This window comes from Lygodium microphyllum, chromosome 13, assembly GCF_053477565.2.
Source record: "Lygodium microphyllum isolate KBCC chromosome 13, Lygodium_microphyllum_v1.1.10, whole genome shotgun sequence".
NCBI lineage: Eukaryota > Viridiplantae > Streptophyta > Polypodiopsida > Schizaeales > Lygodiaceae > Lygodium > Lygodium microphyllum.
The window spans coordinates 81,837,140-81,851,562 of NC_141147.1; the positions used below are offsets into that span (position 1 = coordinate 81,837,140).

At 40.3% G+C, this 14,423-nt stretch overlaps 1 pseudogene; it reads left to right on the forward strand.

Moving 5' to 3' along the window:
* The first annotated feature begins 366 nt into the window (after positions 1–366).
* On the forward strand, positions 367–1,323 carry LOC148026841 (transcription factor LRL1-like; annotated as a pseudogene).
* Positions 1,324–14,423: the final 13,100 nt, after the last annotated feature.

Sequence of the window (14,423 nt, forward strand, 5' to 3'; positions counted from 1 at the left end):
GCAATGGAACTATAAGTTTCAGCTATTCAAGACTGTCTTTATGAGTCCAAGCTAATCTATATTGGAACCTAATTCACTTGAGTTACAATCTCTTCTCTTTATCATGTATTGTGTGCTTGATTTGCATCCACCATAGCTAACTAGCTCTAGATCTGTGTTTCTCAACATGGTATCAAAGCCAAGTTGAGCTAGGTAGCTAGTAGATGAAGTTTCTCTCCTTCTATGAAGTTCATGTCACAGAAGCTCCTTTACTGGTTCATTGGCTTCAAGCAAAGAAGGCCTAGGCAGCTGTCAACGTCATCACTGAACCAAAGACCACCTAGTGCTGGATCAAGAAGTTTGCTTGTTATTAGTGACTTTTAACAAATGTAGACAAGCCAAGGTATTTCGATACTGCAATATGACAGTCATACAGGTATGGCACTGTCTTAAGGTGCAGTTGATGTCGTTGCTGGGGAACCAAAGCCACGTGTAAGAGCTCGACGAGGTCAAGCAACTGATCCCCATAGTATTGTTGAGCAGCTCTGGCAGAAGAGGATAGTAGAACAAATGAAGGCGCTTCAAGACTTGGTTCCGAATTCTAATAAGACTGACAAGTCATCAATGCTCGATGAAATTACTGAGTATGTCAAGTTTTTGCAATTGCAAGTGAAGGTCCTTAGTATGAGCAAGCTTAGAGGTGCTGCTCTGCAGTTCCACCTCTTGTTGCAGATCTACCTGCTGAGGGAAAGAACACATTGGTAGCAATAGCACAGGGTCAAAATTGAGGGTCTTCTCAAGATGCCATGGCAACAACTGAACATGAAGTTGCGAGTCTAATGGAAGAAGATATGAGCAGAACCATGCGATACCTTCAAAGCAAGGGCTTGTGTCTCATGCCCATATCATTGGCCACAACAATTTCAACTAGTTCAAGCCAAACTTCAAACAGTCAGGTTGAGCAAGTACTTAACAGCAATGAACAGCTACAAATGGGAATGTTCTCATCATTCCTTGCACACAATAACAATGTGGATGCGAGCTTGATAATGCCACCTGCTACAGGAGCATATGGAATTAATGCCACAAAACACTGATTGTGCAATGAACCAAAGGGACAACATGCAGCCGGTTGGTGCTAGAATAAGTAATGGTTCTGTATCATTAGCTCAATCATCAATGTCTTCTATTCAACCATCGAGCACCGCTAGATATGATTCGACTTCGCACTACACTAGCGGGCCATTGCCATTTCTAAAGCAGAAGAGTAGCTCACCCAGCTGTGAGTTACGATATTCACCATCTGCTGGTGGGTTGATCTGGATCCGGGCGGATAAATCGTGAAGAAGCTTCAGTAGTCGTGGTCTGTGGAGGTTCACGAAAGCAAGAGAAAAAAGAGTTGGGATTTGTTCGTGGATGCTCAACATCAAGATATGTGGGATGCTTGGTGCACTGACAATCTTCTGTTTGTCCAATTAGCAACCCACTGGAAGTTGGTAGACAGAGTGTTTTTCACAATATACACTGTTGAAACCCTTAGAAACTGGCATTATTATAATGACACAACAATGATCCTAAGAAGAATGAGTTTTGATACTTTCAGAATGGAATATCTCCCCCTCTGTACTGGTTTGAAAGCTGAATTTAGAGATGTTGAAAAGAAGGAAGTAGAAGAGATGTTAGCCAGAGAAACCCCCAGAGACTGAAGCCCCTCTCTGATTCTATTCTGTTGAGTACTGAACAACCAGTTGGAGCCAACTCCCTAATAAATGACATAATCAAGAGGCAAGCGTTAGAACGAGTCTAGAGGTACGTGAGAAGAGAGAAGGCAAAAATCAAAGCTGAGAACGAGCTTGTAGCAGAAGCTTCCTTTGACGCCCTAAAAGCACTCTTTACAGAAGTTCCCATGGCGACTCAAGGTCCCCTTCCTAGTTAGATTCATCCTGGAAATATTGATGACATGCACCACTACAAACACAATGTAGATTTATGAACACATCATTTTTCTTGTCTATATACCCCGATGAAGCAAGCAAATGTAGTCCCATTGCCAGTTTTTAAGGGAGAGTACAATGAAGACCCTGATCTTCATGTAGCAGAATTTATGGTAGCATGTGTGGCTAACAATGCCAGAACCCCTGAGCATTGGTTAGCAATATTCCTCGCCACTTTCAAGGGCACGTTGTTTCAGTGGTATGAGAGACAAGCAGCAGGAACTTTTGGCATTTAGGACGACCTGAAGTTGGCCTTCCTCACTAAATTCAGGCGTGAAGGTTTTGAAGAGCAGATGCAAGAGGAGTTCATGAACCTAAGTCAGTCCTTTGGAGAAAGAGTAGAAGCTTATGTCTCGCAAATGGAATCCATCCTGAAGAGATGGACTAACCATCATTTGGATGAAGAAATCCAGAAAGGAGTGTTTCTCAGAGGCCTACAACTGGAAGTTCACAAGTTCGTGGAATTGAGAAGACCAGTCAATCTACAAGCTGCAGTGGAAGGTGCAAGATTGTATGATGAAGTTGAAGCAAGGTTGTCAATGACTCCAGGAAGAGGAGTCTTACCTCCTTCTATGCCATGAATGGGTATACCCACCAAATGCAGTCCCAGAGACAGTTCCCTACCCCTATCCCCAGATGCAAACAGTGCCGCAGTATAATGCACCTAATCCACTGTGGTCACCACAGACGACAGTGCCTCAAATGATGGTTCAATCACAACAACAGTGGCCTCAAACAGTTCCTCCAATGGCGACTCAACAACAGTGGAACCCTACCAACTGGAATAAAAAACCCCAAGTCTCAGTAGGAGCTCTGAATTAGAACTAGAACAGAGGACCTTCTGGATCAACCCAACCAGTGTATGCAGTAATTACAAAAGCTTCTCGAAACCCTACTACAAGCACTTCAGGAGGTGAAAATCTGAAGGACTACTTATCTAACTTAGTTGCAAGTATCAAGAAAGAGCTTATGGATGTGATTACAGAGTAGTTATAGACGCTGAAGGTGAATACCGCCAATATATCCACTCCTGTGAGAGCTGGAAGAGATGTGATGTGCTCTAATACATGGTGCAGAAAGTGTCATCAAGGGGACATTTAGCCACTGAATGTACCCGAAAACCAACCATTCTAGGAGCCTTATGTTCCTACTGTTTGCGGAAGAATCATACAGAGAATATTTGCTCTCTGAAAGAGATGCGCGAATGAAGAAGAAGGATGAAAATACACGATTCAACTTGCTAGAATCCAAAATGACAACACAAGATATTGGACCAAAGCCTAGGGAATTCAGTCCTAATTTTGGTCCAAGGAGGTTTCCCTCTCAAAGTTACAGAGGACGACAGTCTAGCGGTGGTCAAACGTCAGAGGTGGAATGTTACAGGTGTGGAAAAAAGGGTCATATCTCCTCGAATTGTTCAAACCCTAGACGATCTGTGGATTACAAGCCCTTATACAGCCGATGCAAAGGAGAAGGCCACACTGCAAAGGACTATCCGAGTCCAGCTCCCTGTCAAGGCCAATGCTACTGATAGCCAATAGAAGGCACAAGAACCTGCCTCCAATTTGGTAGAGTTGTAAGTTGCCGTTGTCATGCGCACCAAGAAGAAGGAACCAATTGTTTAGAATGAAAACAACTTTCCTGCCAAGATTGTGAAGTTCAACCTACCAACAGAGGGACAGAGCAGTACAGAATATAACAGTGCAACACAGAGCACTGTAGTGCCACAGAGCGTCACGGAGATAGTCCCAAAGATAGGACCAGAGGTCCAGGAGATAGAAGATACAGAAGCACCTCCAAAAACAGAAGAAGTGTCGATGCTACCATTGTTAGAAGAAAAAAGAAAAAAGAAAATGGGAGTAGTCCCATTCCCCAGCAGACTGGAGAAGCCTGTGGATCCTATCAAAGATTATGACTTGGTAAAAGATCTAGACACTTTTAAACCAAATCTAACATTTCAACAGTTGCTGATGCTGTCTCCCAGCTGCCGAAAGAAATTCAAAAGCATATTGACAAAAAGACGGGGACTAAGGATCGCTTCTTCAACAGCGATGAAGACCAATAAGGCCCCGGAGCCTGTAAAGGAAGTAGATGTGGCTAATGCCTTCCTAGATCCTGGAACCTCAGAGATTAGTGTATGGATAGAAGGATGCTTTATTTCAGATGCATTGATTGATGGAGGCTCATCAGTAAACATAATGATGGATGTGATAATGAAGGACTTAGGGTTGTAAGGAATTCAACCTACACAGTGGCTTATCAGATTGGTAGACCAAAGTAAAATCAAACCGTTGGGCATCCTCCCATACGTAAAAACAACCCTTGCAGGAAGAGACTATTGGCTGACATATTTGGTAGTCAAACCAAATTCTTGTGGGACCTCCTACTCTCTCTATTCTTGGGAAGACCTTGGCTTTTTGAAGCGAGAGCCAGGATAGACTGGTTCAAAGGAACCCTAACCCTAGGCAGAGGACCCAACAAAGTGGTGTTGAAATTGTATGGATCGCAAAAAGGCAATGTATCCACATCCATTGAAGTCATAATGACTCCTCCAATAAGGTAACAGATGGTACATTAGCAGATGAAGAGGCTGTTAAACAGATCTTTTCCAAGAAAGCAGAGGCACAGTCCCTAACAGTAGTGGGCACTGTAAGCCAACTGCCAAGGGAAGCAAAGTCCTTGTCCATGGGAGAATACCTCCTGCCTCAACTTGAATTGACTTTTGAAATAACCTCTGACAATGAAATAGAAGCATGGATGTACTGTTCTCCCTGCTACATGGCAGTCGCAGAGACAGAACAGAGATAGAGCAGATACAGAACAGAGATAGAGCAGATACAGAGCAGAGACAGAAGCAGAAGCAGAAGTAGATGCAGAGGTAGAAGATCTGTTCTTCTCCTATAGAGCCTCTACAGAAGCAGAGATAGAGCCTCCAGAGGAAGAGGATGAAAATGATGAGGAAGAAAACGAATAAAGTTATGAAAGTGCAGGTGAAGAATTTCCTCTGATAACGGATGATCTTGTTGATGTCCCTATAGAGACCTTAGAGGCCGAAGATCTCAAGGTGTTGGATGGAATGACCATGGTTTCATTTGGGTTGATCAATGGACCACAAAGTATGCAGAATCTGTATAAGCAATGGATTAAAGGCATAAGAATTAAGTTTACCAGTGGCTCCTATCGCCCTAAAGGTTTAGTCCAGAGAAAAGATGATGATGATGCCCCCTGCACAACAGAAGCCAGAGCTATGAAAGCCTCGGCTTCTAGAAGGTCCGTGGTATGTGACAATCTTGGATGCATCCTCTGAAGATGAAAACCTAAGTCCAGAAGAAATCACCACTTACACAGAAGCAAACAAAGCTCTGATACCCTTTCAGCAACCTCAACAGATAAATGAGTCATCTGTTCAGAAGGAGGACATTGGTTCTAGTGGAACATCAGACGAGGACACTACTCCCTTAAAAGAGTTAGGAGACCTCTATCCAGAAGCAATCCGTGGGACATTTATCCGCGAAGTGGAAGGTGAAAGACAAGTGACATTCCTAGATACTGACAGTACTGAACATCACCTGAAAGTGGGTCTCAATCTTCTAGAAGAAGAACTGGTGGTCTTGCGAGATCTACTAAAGGAGAACTTAGATGTGTTTGCTTGGTCATATAAAGATCTAAAGGGGGTTGATCCCATAGTGTGCCAACATCACATTGACCTAGAGCCTGATGCCAAACTTGTAAGGCAAAGACAAAGGCATATGAATCCTAATTATTTTGCTCTGGTGAAGGCTGAATTATTAAAATTTTTTGAAGCAGAGTTCATTTTTCCCGTGGCTAATAGTGAATGGGTTTCGCCCATTGTGGTTGTACCCAAGAAGAATGGGAAACTTTGAATATGTGTGGACTTTCGAAAGCTCAATTCGAAGACGAAGAATGATCATTTCCCTATCCCTTTTACAGACCAACTGTTGGATACAGTGGCAGGCCATGAGCTGTATTCCCTCTTGGATGGATTCAGTGGATATAACCAAGTCCAAATTGCAGAAGAGGATCAATCCAAAATAACCTTCACCATAGAATGGGGGACCTATGCCTATAGAGTGATGCCATTTGGGCTTTGTAATGCTCCTGCCACCTTCCAATGAGTAATGATAGATGCCTTCCAGAATCATTTGCATGATTTCATCAAGGTGTATCTTGATGACTTTTGTGTCTATAGCTTAATCCGTGAGCACTGGGGACACCTAGAGCAATGTTTTGACAGATGCCGAGAGTATGGGATTTCTCTCAATCCCGACAAATGTGTCTTTGGTATCTCATCAGGAGTTATTCTGGGCCATATTGTCTCTGCACAAGGGATTGCAACAGACCCGGCAAAGATTGAGAAGATTGTTGCCTTAACAGCACCAACAAACCTCAAGCAATTGAGAGGATTTCTTGGCCATGTGGGCTACTACAGAAGATTTATTGCACATTTTGCAACTAAGGCAGCTCCTCTGCACAAGCTCCTAAGGAAAGATGTTGATTTCCTTTGGACTGATAACTGTGAAGAAGCCTTTAATACCCTAAAACAGTGCCTTATCTAAGCACCTATCTTACAGCCTCCTGATTGGACGAAGGAGTTCCATGTGCACACAGATGCATTAGTTGAAGGGCTAGGTGCTGTCCTATGTCAAAAGGGCCCCTCTAAATTAGATCAACCAATTTATTATGCAAGCTGCAAGGTCACTGATAGGGAATGGAACTATACAGTGACAGAGCTTGAATGCTTAGCAATGGTGTTTGCACTGGAGAAGTTTCGACACTATTTATTGTCAACGCATTTCAAGTTCTACGTGGATCATGAAGCCCTGTCCTTCCTCATGAATAAAGCAACTGTTAAAGAAAGACTGATGAGATGGTTGCTCCTGTTCCAGGAGTTCGATTTTGAAGTGTCACTAAGCCTAGACGTTCCCATGTCCTAGCTGATCATCTATCACGGATCCCTCAAACTGTAGACGAGGAACAGGATGATCCAGACCTTCCTGATGCTTCTTTGTTTCTAGTTGAAACAGTTACTCCTTTTTCTGACCCTACACCTTTTGTTTCTCAGTGACGGTCATGTCGTGTGGGGACGTTCGTGGTTGGTTTGATGTGTGGTACTAGGTTCTTGATGATCGGTTTACCCTTCCTACTAAGGTTTTAAGTGTGGGGATGCGTCCCTGCGCGTCTATGTGGCATATCCCCATGCATATACCTTGCTATGATCATGCATCTATGCCATGACTTCATTTTACCTTGATGGGGTCCCTTCCCCACTCCTCCGTTCTATTTTACCCTGTCCTCGGAGCTATTTCTTGACCATTTGCCTTTCTTCTTTGTTTTGTGATTTTTCCATGCGAATGCACCCTATATTCACTGAGAATCATATCCAACCTTACAGCAATGTTCGTCCCTTTGAACTCCTAATTTTTCCTTTTTAGCAATCCTTGTTTCGACACAGACGGTTCTAAAGTTATTAATTTTTGAAGCAATTCTCGTAAATTGGACGATTTTCCATGTGAACACATCTTTATTGCTTCGAAACATTGATATGATGTGCCAGCCCTATCCTACCTATTCCTCATGCCATTTTTCCTTTTTACTCCATGTCCTTCCGATGTACGGTTTATCCGTTATTAATTTTCGCGGGTTTTCGGGCCCTTTTTGTGCCTATTTTTCACTTTTTTCCATGTGACCATGCAACCTTGTGAATCCCTTTCTTCAAGACATTTTTCCTTTTTACTGTCCTCTATTTCGGTGCACGATTCTTCTCGTATTAATTTCTGAGTTTATTTTCGGATCCGTTTTTGGGTTTTTCCCATGTGAATGTATCCTATCTCAATCAGAACTGTGTTTTGCCATGATAGGGTTGTTGGACAAATTATTTTGCACATTTTTTCTTCTTTTCGCACTTCGTTCCGACGCGTGAATTTTCTGGTATTAATACATGTAAGTGTTTTCGGGTCTGTTTCTTGCATTTTCCCATGTGAACATCCTGATTTTGCCCCGGAACCTGTATCACATTTTTCTATCATCTTTCCCTCGTCTCTCGGCACATTTTTTCTTCTTACAGTTTTTCGATCCGACGTATGGTTTAGGTCTTATTAATTTTTATTCCTTTTTGCTGTGTGGCCATGTTTCTTGTGTCGTGCATAAACGCGCCTGTTTTTGGTTCTATGTGCCTCAGGACGCCCCTGTGACCTCGGTGCCTTGCATGTCGCCGCCCCCACGCCGTCCACCACTCTCCTCCTCTCCCTGTCAGTTATTAAACTAATTTAGTTTACTAAACTCACCTAATTAGCTTAGGTTACTAAACTACCCTAATTAACTTAGGTTACTGAACTAACTTACTTTAACCTAATTACCTTAGGTTCCTTAACTCACTTGCCTTCCCTTCCCTCTACTAACCCCCGTTTCCCCCCGTGTTAGCCCCCGTTTCTGCCCCTTCTCCCCTCTCCCTCCCATGTTCCCACGTCGTGCAGATCTTTCGGTGTGCGTGTGTGTACGGGTGTGGTTAGCGGGCGTTCATGCGCAAGGATGCGCCTCCGACTTGACCGTGCAGTGGTGTGTTGCAGTCAGTTGTTCACATGCAGTCATTTTCAGCTGTTCACACGTAGCTCGGGTACTGCCTTTTAGTTTCAAAACCCGACAAGCACATAAAAAACACATAAAAATAAACATAAAATACCAAAAAACTTAAAAATTTCATTTAAAATCCAAATAAATTGCAAAAAAAATTCTAACTTTTTTTCAACATTGCTGAAATCCTTTGCAATATTTTCTAAAGTGGTAAGTCAAGAAAATAAATTGCAAAAAATTCAAAAATTCAAAATTTTTTCAAAAATACATGCAAAATGAGCAAAATTCATTAAAAATTAGTAAAATTTTAGAAATATTTTTAGAAAAATTTCAAAAAATTTCACAAATCCCCTTGCCCCTTTTTCCAATAATTTCTCAATTGAAAATGCTTTCATAAATGGCCAAAGTATTATTTGAAGCCAAAATCCTACTTTTAATACTTCACCTCATGAAAATTCATTTTAAATTTCAAAAATCAATTGAAAAATCATGGATAAATTCAAACACATTGTTGACACTTGTTGGATTGCTACAATTCCACCCTTACACTTCACAACATATTCATGTGTCCTATATCCCGTTTTAATCATTAGAGAAAAAAAAGGAAGAAAAAGAATTAAAAAAGAAACAAAACAAAAAGATATACAAAATACAAACACACTTAAAATACAATTAAAAAATAATATAAATAAGTTAAAAAATAAAAATAAAACAAAAACACTAAGGTGCTTTAATTTTTTTTTCTAGTCAGTGGTTTTTGTTTTTTTGATTGGATTCCTTGCATTTGGGACTACTCAGGGCGCCTTCAGTCTCTTGCATACACACCCCTACCGGGTATTTAGTTTTTGAGCTTTGTTTATTTTTTATCATCCCTTAATGACAGTTAATTGTTAAAATGAACTTTATTCACCCACTTTTTCACGCGTGTTTGCGCTAAACACACATTTTTCTAATAACTTAAAAATCAACCAGCTATTCACTTTGCACGTGTTACGTGCGCTTCACAGGCACTTTAATTTTTTAATAAAAAATAAACCAATCGTCACAAAAAAGCACAGGGTTCTTTGGACATATCAGTCCCTTCATTGAACAGTTTAGTGCCAAGAGATGCTATTCCATTCCTTTGTAATGACATCTAGAGTTCGATTGAACTCTCAGTGACAGCTTGTGTTCAACAATTATATGCTTCTTTCTATGAAGAATTGATGCAGTCCAAAGACCAGTTGCATAAGGCAACCTCAAAGTTAGCCTCTAACAAAGATACTCTTGCTAATCTGTTTAAGTAGATGGAGCAGCAGACCCAAATGATTGAGACCCAGAGAGAATAAATATATTCTTTGAAGATTCAGTTAACAGACTCTCAGTTAGAGGTCACTAAAGTCTCGGAAGAGAAAGAGAGAATGTCCAAAGAAGCTCAAGAGTTTCAGACTCTTTTAGATGCAAAACTGTCAGCTTTGCAGACTGCTCATAATACATTGGAATCACAAGCTTCCGAGATTAAGCAGTTGCAAGACCAACTAGCACAGTTAAGGTCCATTCCTCCAAGCCCCAATGTTCCTATGATTCCTTCTATATCTCAGCAGGACTTGGCTGTTCTCCAGAGACAGGCCACATTATATCCATTGTTTCAAGAAAAAGTGGAAAGATTACAGTCCTTGTTATGGTCTACATTTGAGCACTTTTAGGAGTATGTTACTCTGGACCATTCCTTCTTTGTTCACTATCAGTTTGCAGAAGTTGGCCTTCTATATGAAGCTTTCAACGATGGATCTTCCTCTTCTAGAGGATGGTTGGAGTGGGGCTTGGTCTTCTGATTTGCTTACAGAAGTTGTCCGTATGGTTTTTGAAGATTCTGTAATGACGGATACCATGTTGCTGTCTTACATGTATCTACGAGGTGATCTGTTGATTTCAGATGATGTACATTTGGCTTTGTATGTGGGGGATGTGGTTTTGCAAGCTGTTTTATATGTCAACTATTTGGAGTTGAGGATAGATGACATGTTCCAGTGTTATTTTTCTAAAGTGGCTACTTGTCCGAACACTTCATGGCATTTAATGATTGATTATGTGGTCCTGAATCAACATCAGAATACAGCTTCTACTTATGTGTAGAGCACTAACCAACTGAGGGTGGATCTCCTAACTTATCTTTCCAAGAACCATCCACTTGATTCACCCTTCTTTGATGCCTACCAGAGAAGATCTGTTTTAGGTCCCTTTGTTCCTAGCCTATTGTACTATCAACAAATGGCCCACCACTATGATACTTATCTTTCCCTTTATCAAATGAACTCAGCAGCTATCTTACCTCTCCTTTTCCAACCTCAGGGTTTTCCTCAAATTCCTATATTTACCTATTGTTTTTTCATCAAAGATCGAGTTTTTTCCCCTTCTCCACCATGTCCTTCTCCATCTATCCATATACCTTCTACTTTTCCTGCTTATCAATTGACACCTTTCCTAAGTGATTCACTTAAATTTTCAGCCACTCCTTCTTTAGCTTATTTCTCCTTTTATGATTTTGCCTACCCATCTCTTCATCCTCTTTTACTTATTCCACTTCCATCTCCTGCCACTTCTATTTCTCAACCCTTTCAGTTGGTTAGTGGGTACGAAGGATTTGATCAGCAGATTCCAAGAAGAAGAGGATGGAGCTCAACTGATTCTCTCACAAGACCACAGATTAATTGGCCATTAATTACAGGGGACTGGGCAACTGCTAGTCAAGCATACCAGAATTACCTCCATTTTGCTCACTAATATTCACAATCTCTGGATCCTTCAGTGAGATTGACAGCTCATTTTGCTTGGTATTTAGCATATATGCATAGGCATTCCCATAATGATCAAAAGGCCATTCCAAAGCTTTGTATGAATGTCAATGTGAACATTGATTCTCAACAGTTGGATGCCCTATATTTTCATGCCCTATGTCTACCTAACAGATACCTTGTTTTGCTAGAAAGGATGTGTTGCCTTCAGTTCTTTCAAAATCCTCCCAAGACATTTGTGGATGAGTCCTTCTCCATGGATCGTTTTCTAATCACCAAGTCTTCAAAAGGGATCACCTTCATTGATACCTTTGCAATGTATTTTGGATGATTCTTAATGAGATATATCTCTCTTTTTGGAGGTGTCATTCAAATGGTTGTGTTTAGTGTTTGTGTGTGTGTTGTAATAATCTTATGTGATGAGTTCGTGTTGGTTGAATAATTTGTTCAAGAGCTCTTTTCAACTATTAATGGTGATGATGAATGGAAAGTCTATGATGGAAAGCTGAAGAAGAACCTCTTATATCCTTTACAAATTTGTTATGACTTTTAATTGTTTATCATATGTGTTAATGAATAACGAAGTTTTCCTTTAGAAGTATTTTTTTCTAGAGATACAAGTGATAAGTTGGGGTCGTGGTTTGGAGAGATTATTAAAGATACTGAAGGAGATCAAAATTGAGCTCTTTAGTGAACTTATATTCTTCTTTTCCTTAGGTCACGAGGACGCTTCCTTTCTAAGTGTGGAGATATGTTGAGAGTGGAAAAAGATTGAATTTTTGACTGATTTTTGTTGTTTTTGAGGGATGAATGATTGATTTTTGATGGATTTAGAGTGATGTATGGTTGTTAATAGAAGTGTTTGAGAGTGTTTTGGATGATATTGATTATGTTTTGGAATCTCATGATGATTTTTAGTGGAGATATGAAGCTATGTGATGTTCTGATAGGTTATGTTGAGGTTTTGATTAGTTATGTATACCTTCTGTTTTGTTCTGATTTTATTCTATATGAAGCATGGATTGATGATTGATGAAGGTTGAAATATTTTGAAAGCTTATTGAATAGTTTTTGATAGTTTGCAATGGTTTTAGTATGAATTATGAGGATTTGTTGTTCTCTGATGACCTTCTGTAACCCTCTGTAAACCTTCTGTAGAGCCTATGTATCTGTTCTGTATCTGCTCTGGTCCTGTACTATATTTTTCTGTAGAACTTTTGTAAGTGTTATGTAGAATGTATGTGTGACTTTGGGAAAGTTTTCTAACTTTTGGAAAGGATGAATCTAAGTTCAAAAGAGCTAAAACAAATGGAAGAAGCAGCTACTGAAGACTGAAGAGAAGACTAGAACACAATATTAGTGAGTTTGGGAATCTCCCAATTCCCATTTTTTGAATACTAAAAAGGTGGCACCCAGATAACATGCCCATAAGTTTCTCAAAACTATATGATGTGACCTATCATTGGAAAGCGCTTGAAAAATGGAATCTATTAAGCTATAGAGAGCTCAATTTGGAGTTATAGTGTTCAAGTTATGACAAATCTAAAGATTTGACCACGTGTCCCAAACTTATGAGAAATTCCCACATTCCCCAATACGGTGTTCTAGAGTGACAGTGACAGTAATGAGCTATGAAGAGACACTATAGTGGCTCTGGTGCCTCTTCACATCAGACATATCTCTTGGGAGGTGTATCCACGACCTAAGAAGGATTATTGAGAGTCATTATGAGAGTACTGTAGTGAGGAGATGATGTACTATTGATAGAGAGAGAGAGAGAGAGAGAGAGAGAGAGAGAGAGAGAGAGAGAGAGAGAGAGAGAGCCACAGATAGTCAATTCTATCAAAACAGTGTAACTGTACATGAGAGATTGAGAGAGAAAACTATCAAGACATTGAAGATGAACATTATGTGATTGATTCCATTCAAAAATGGTGTATTCTTTTATCTTCTTTGTTCTTTTGATGGATTCTATGAAGAGGTTGAAGAATATGATTGATTCTATCAAATCCGTGGGAGATATCTACTATGATGCTGCGTGAAGAATTGCTGTTTTCTTTGTTTTGGTCATCAAAAGAATGAAATAAAAGTTTGTTGATGTTACAAGATAGATTTTCTTGCAGTAGAATCCCCTTTTCCTTGGTGTTCCTCTTGGGGCTCCAGAAGACCAAATTCCTTGCATATGGCTACAGTGATGATATTGACTCTAGAATTGCTATGCAAGAGGACATTATGAATATCATACCTTAGTATCAAGCATGGATTACTACAATGATAGGATTGGATTATGGTCTAGGTGACATAGGAGTGCTTTGGACTTTCTCTAACTCATAACTACTACAATGATAGGATTGGATTATGGTTTAGGTGATATAGGAGTGCTTTGGACTTTCTTTAAGTCATAATAACTACTGTCGTCATAGTAGCCACTTTCGACATCGAAAGAGTTGGATAGTTAGGCTAGAGGACTTTGAGGAGATGGTCCCAAAAGAATGAGACCAAATTTAGTAATTGCCCAAATGGGATATTGATTGAATATGATAGTAGAGCCAAGTCTTGAGCTGGAATGTCACCCCCCCGATTTGATGGGGTAGAGACATCCATCAAAATTGGCACCCCATTTGGCTGTTGTTGTGTAGAAATAAAAACATCAACTGGAACAAAAACTAGATCCAAATCTGATATTAGTGCAAGAGCCACAGTAAACCATTTTGCCACTTGATGATGAATGGATTCTTACTTATACTCTGGAACTCTCGTAGGTTCATCTAATGCATGTTTCACTCACTTTCTTGAGTGGTGGACCACAGTGCATATAGGGTTGGAAAGTTCTTCTAGTATGACCATGCTCATCCAAGGCATTGGTGCCTTACCTTAACTTGCATACTTTTGAGCATCATATGCTTGAGCCAATGGGCACTTAAACCACTAGTGCCCATCCTACATATGAATAAAACATTATTCTTGGAGAGGTGAGAAGGTCCTTGACTGCCTTGGCCATGTTTGTGACCACCTTGGCCCACACCAAGGAAAGAAAAATACTGTTGAGTGTAATACACCTTCAGTGCAACCCTAGCAAATGGTC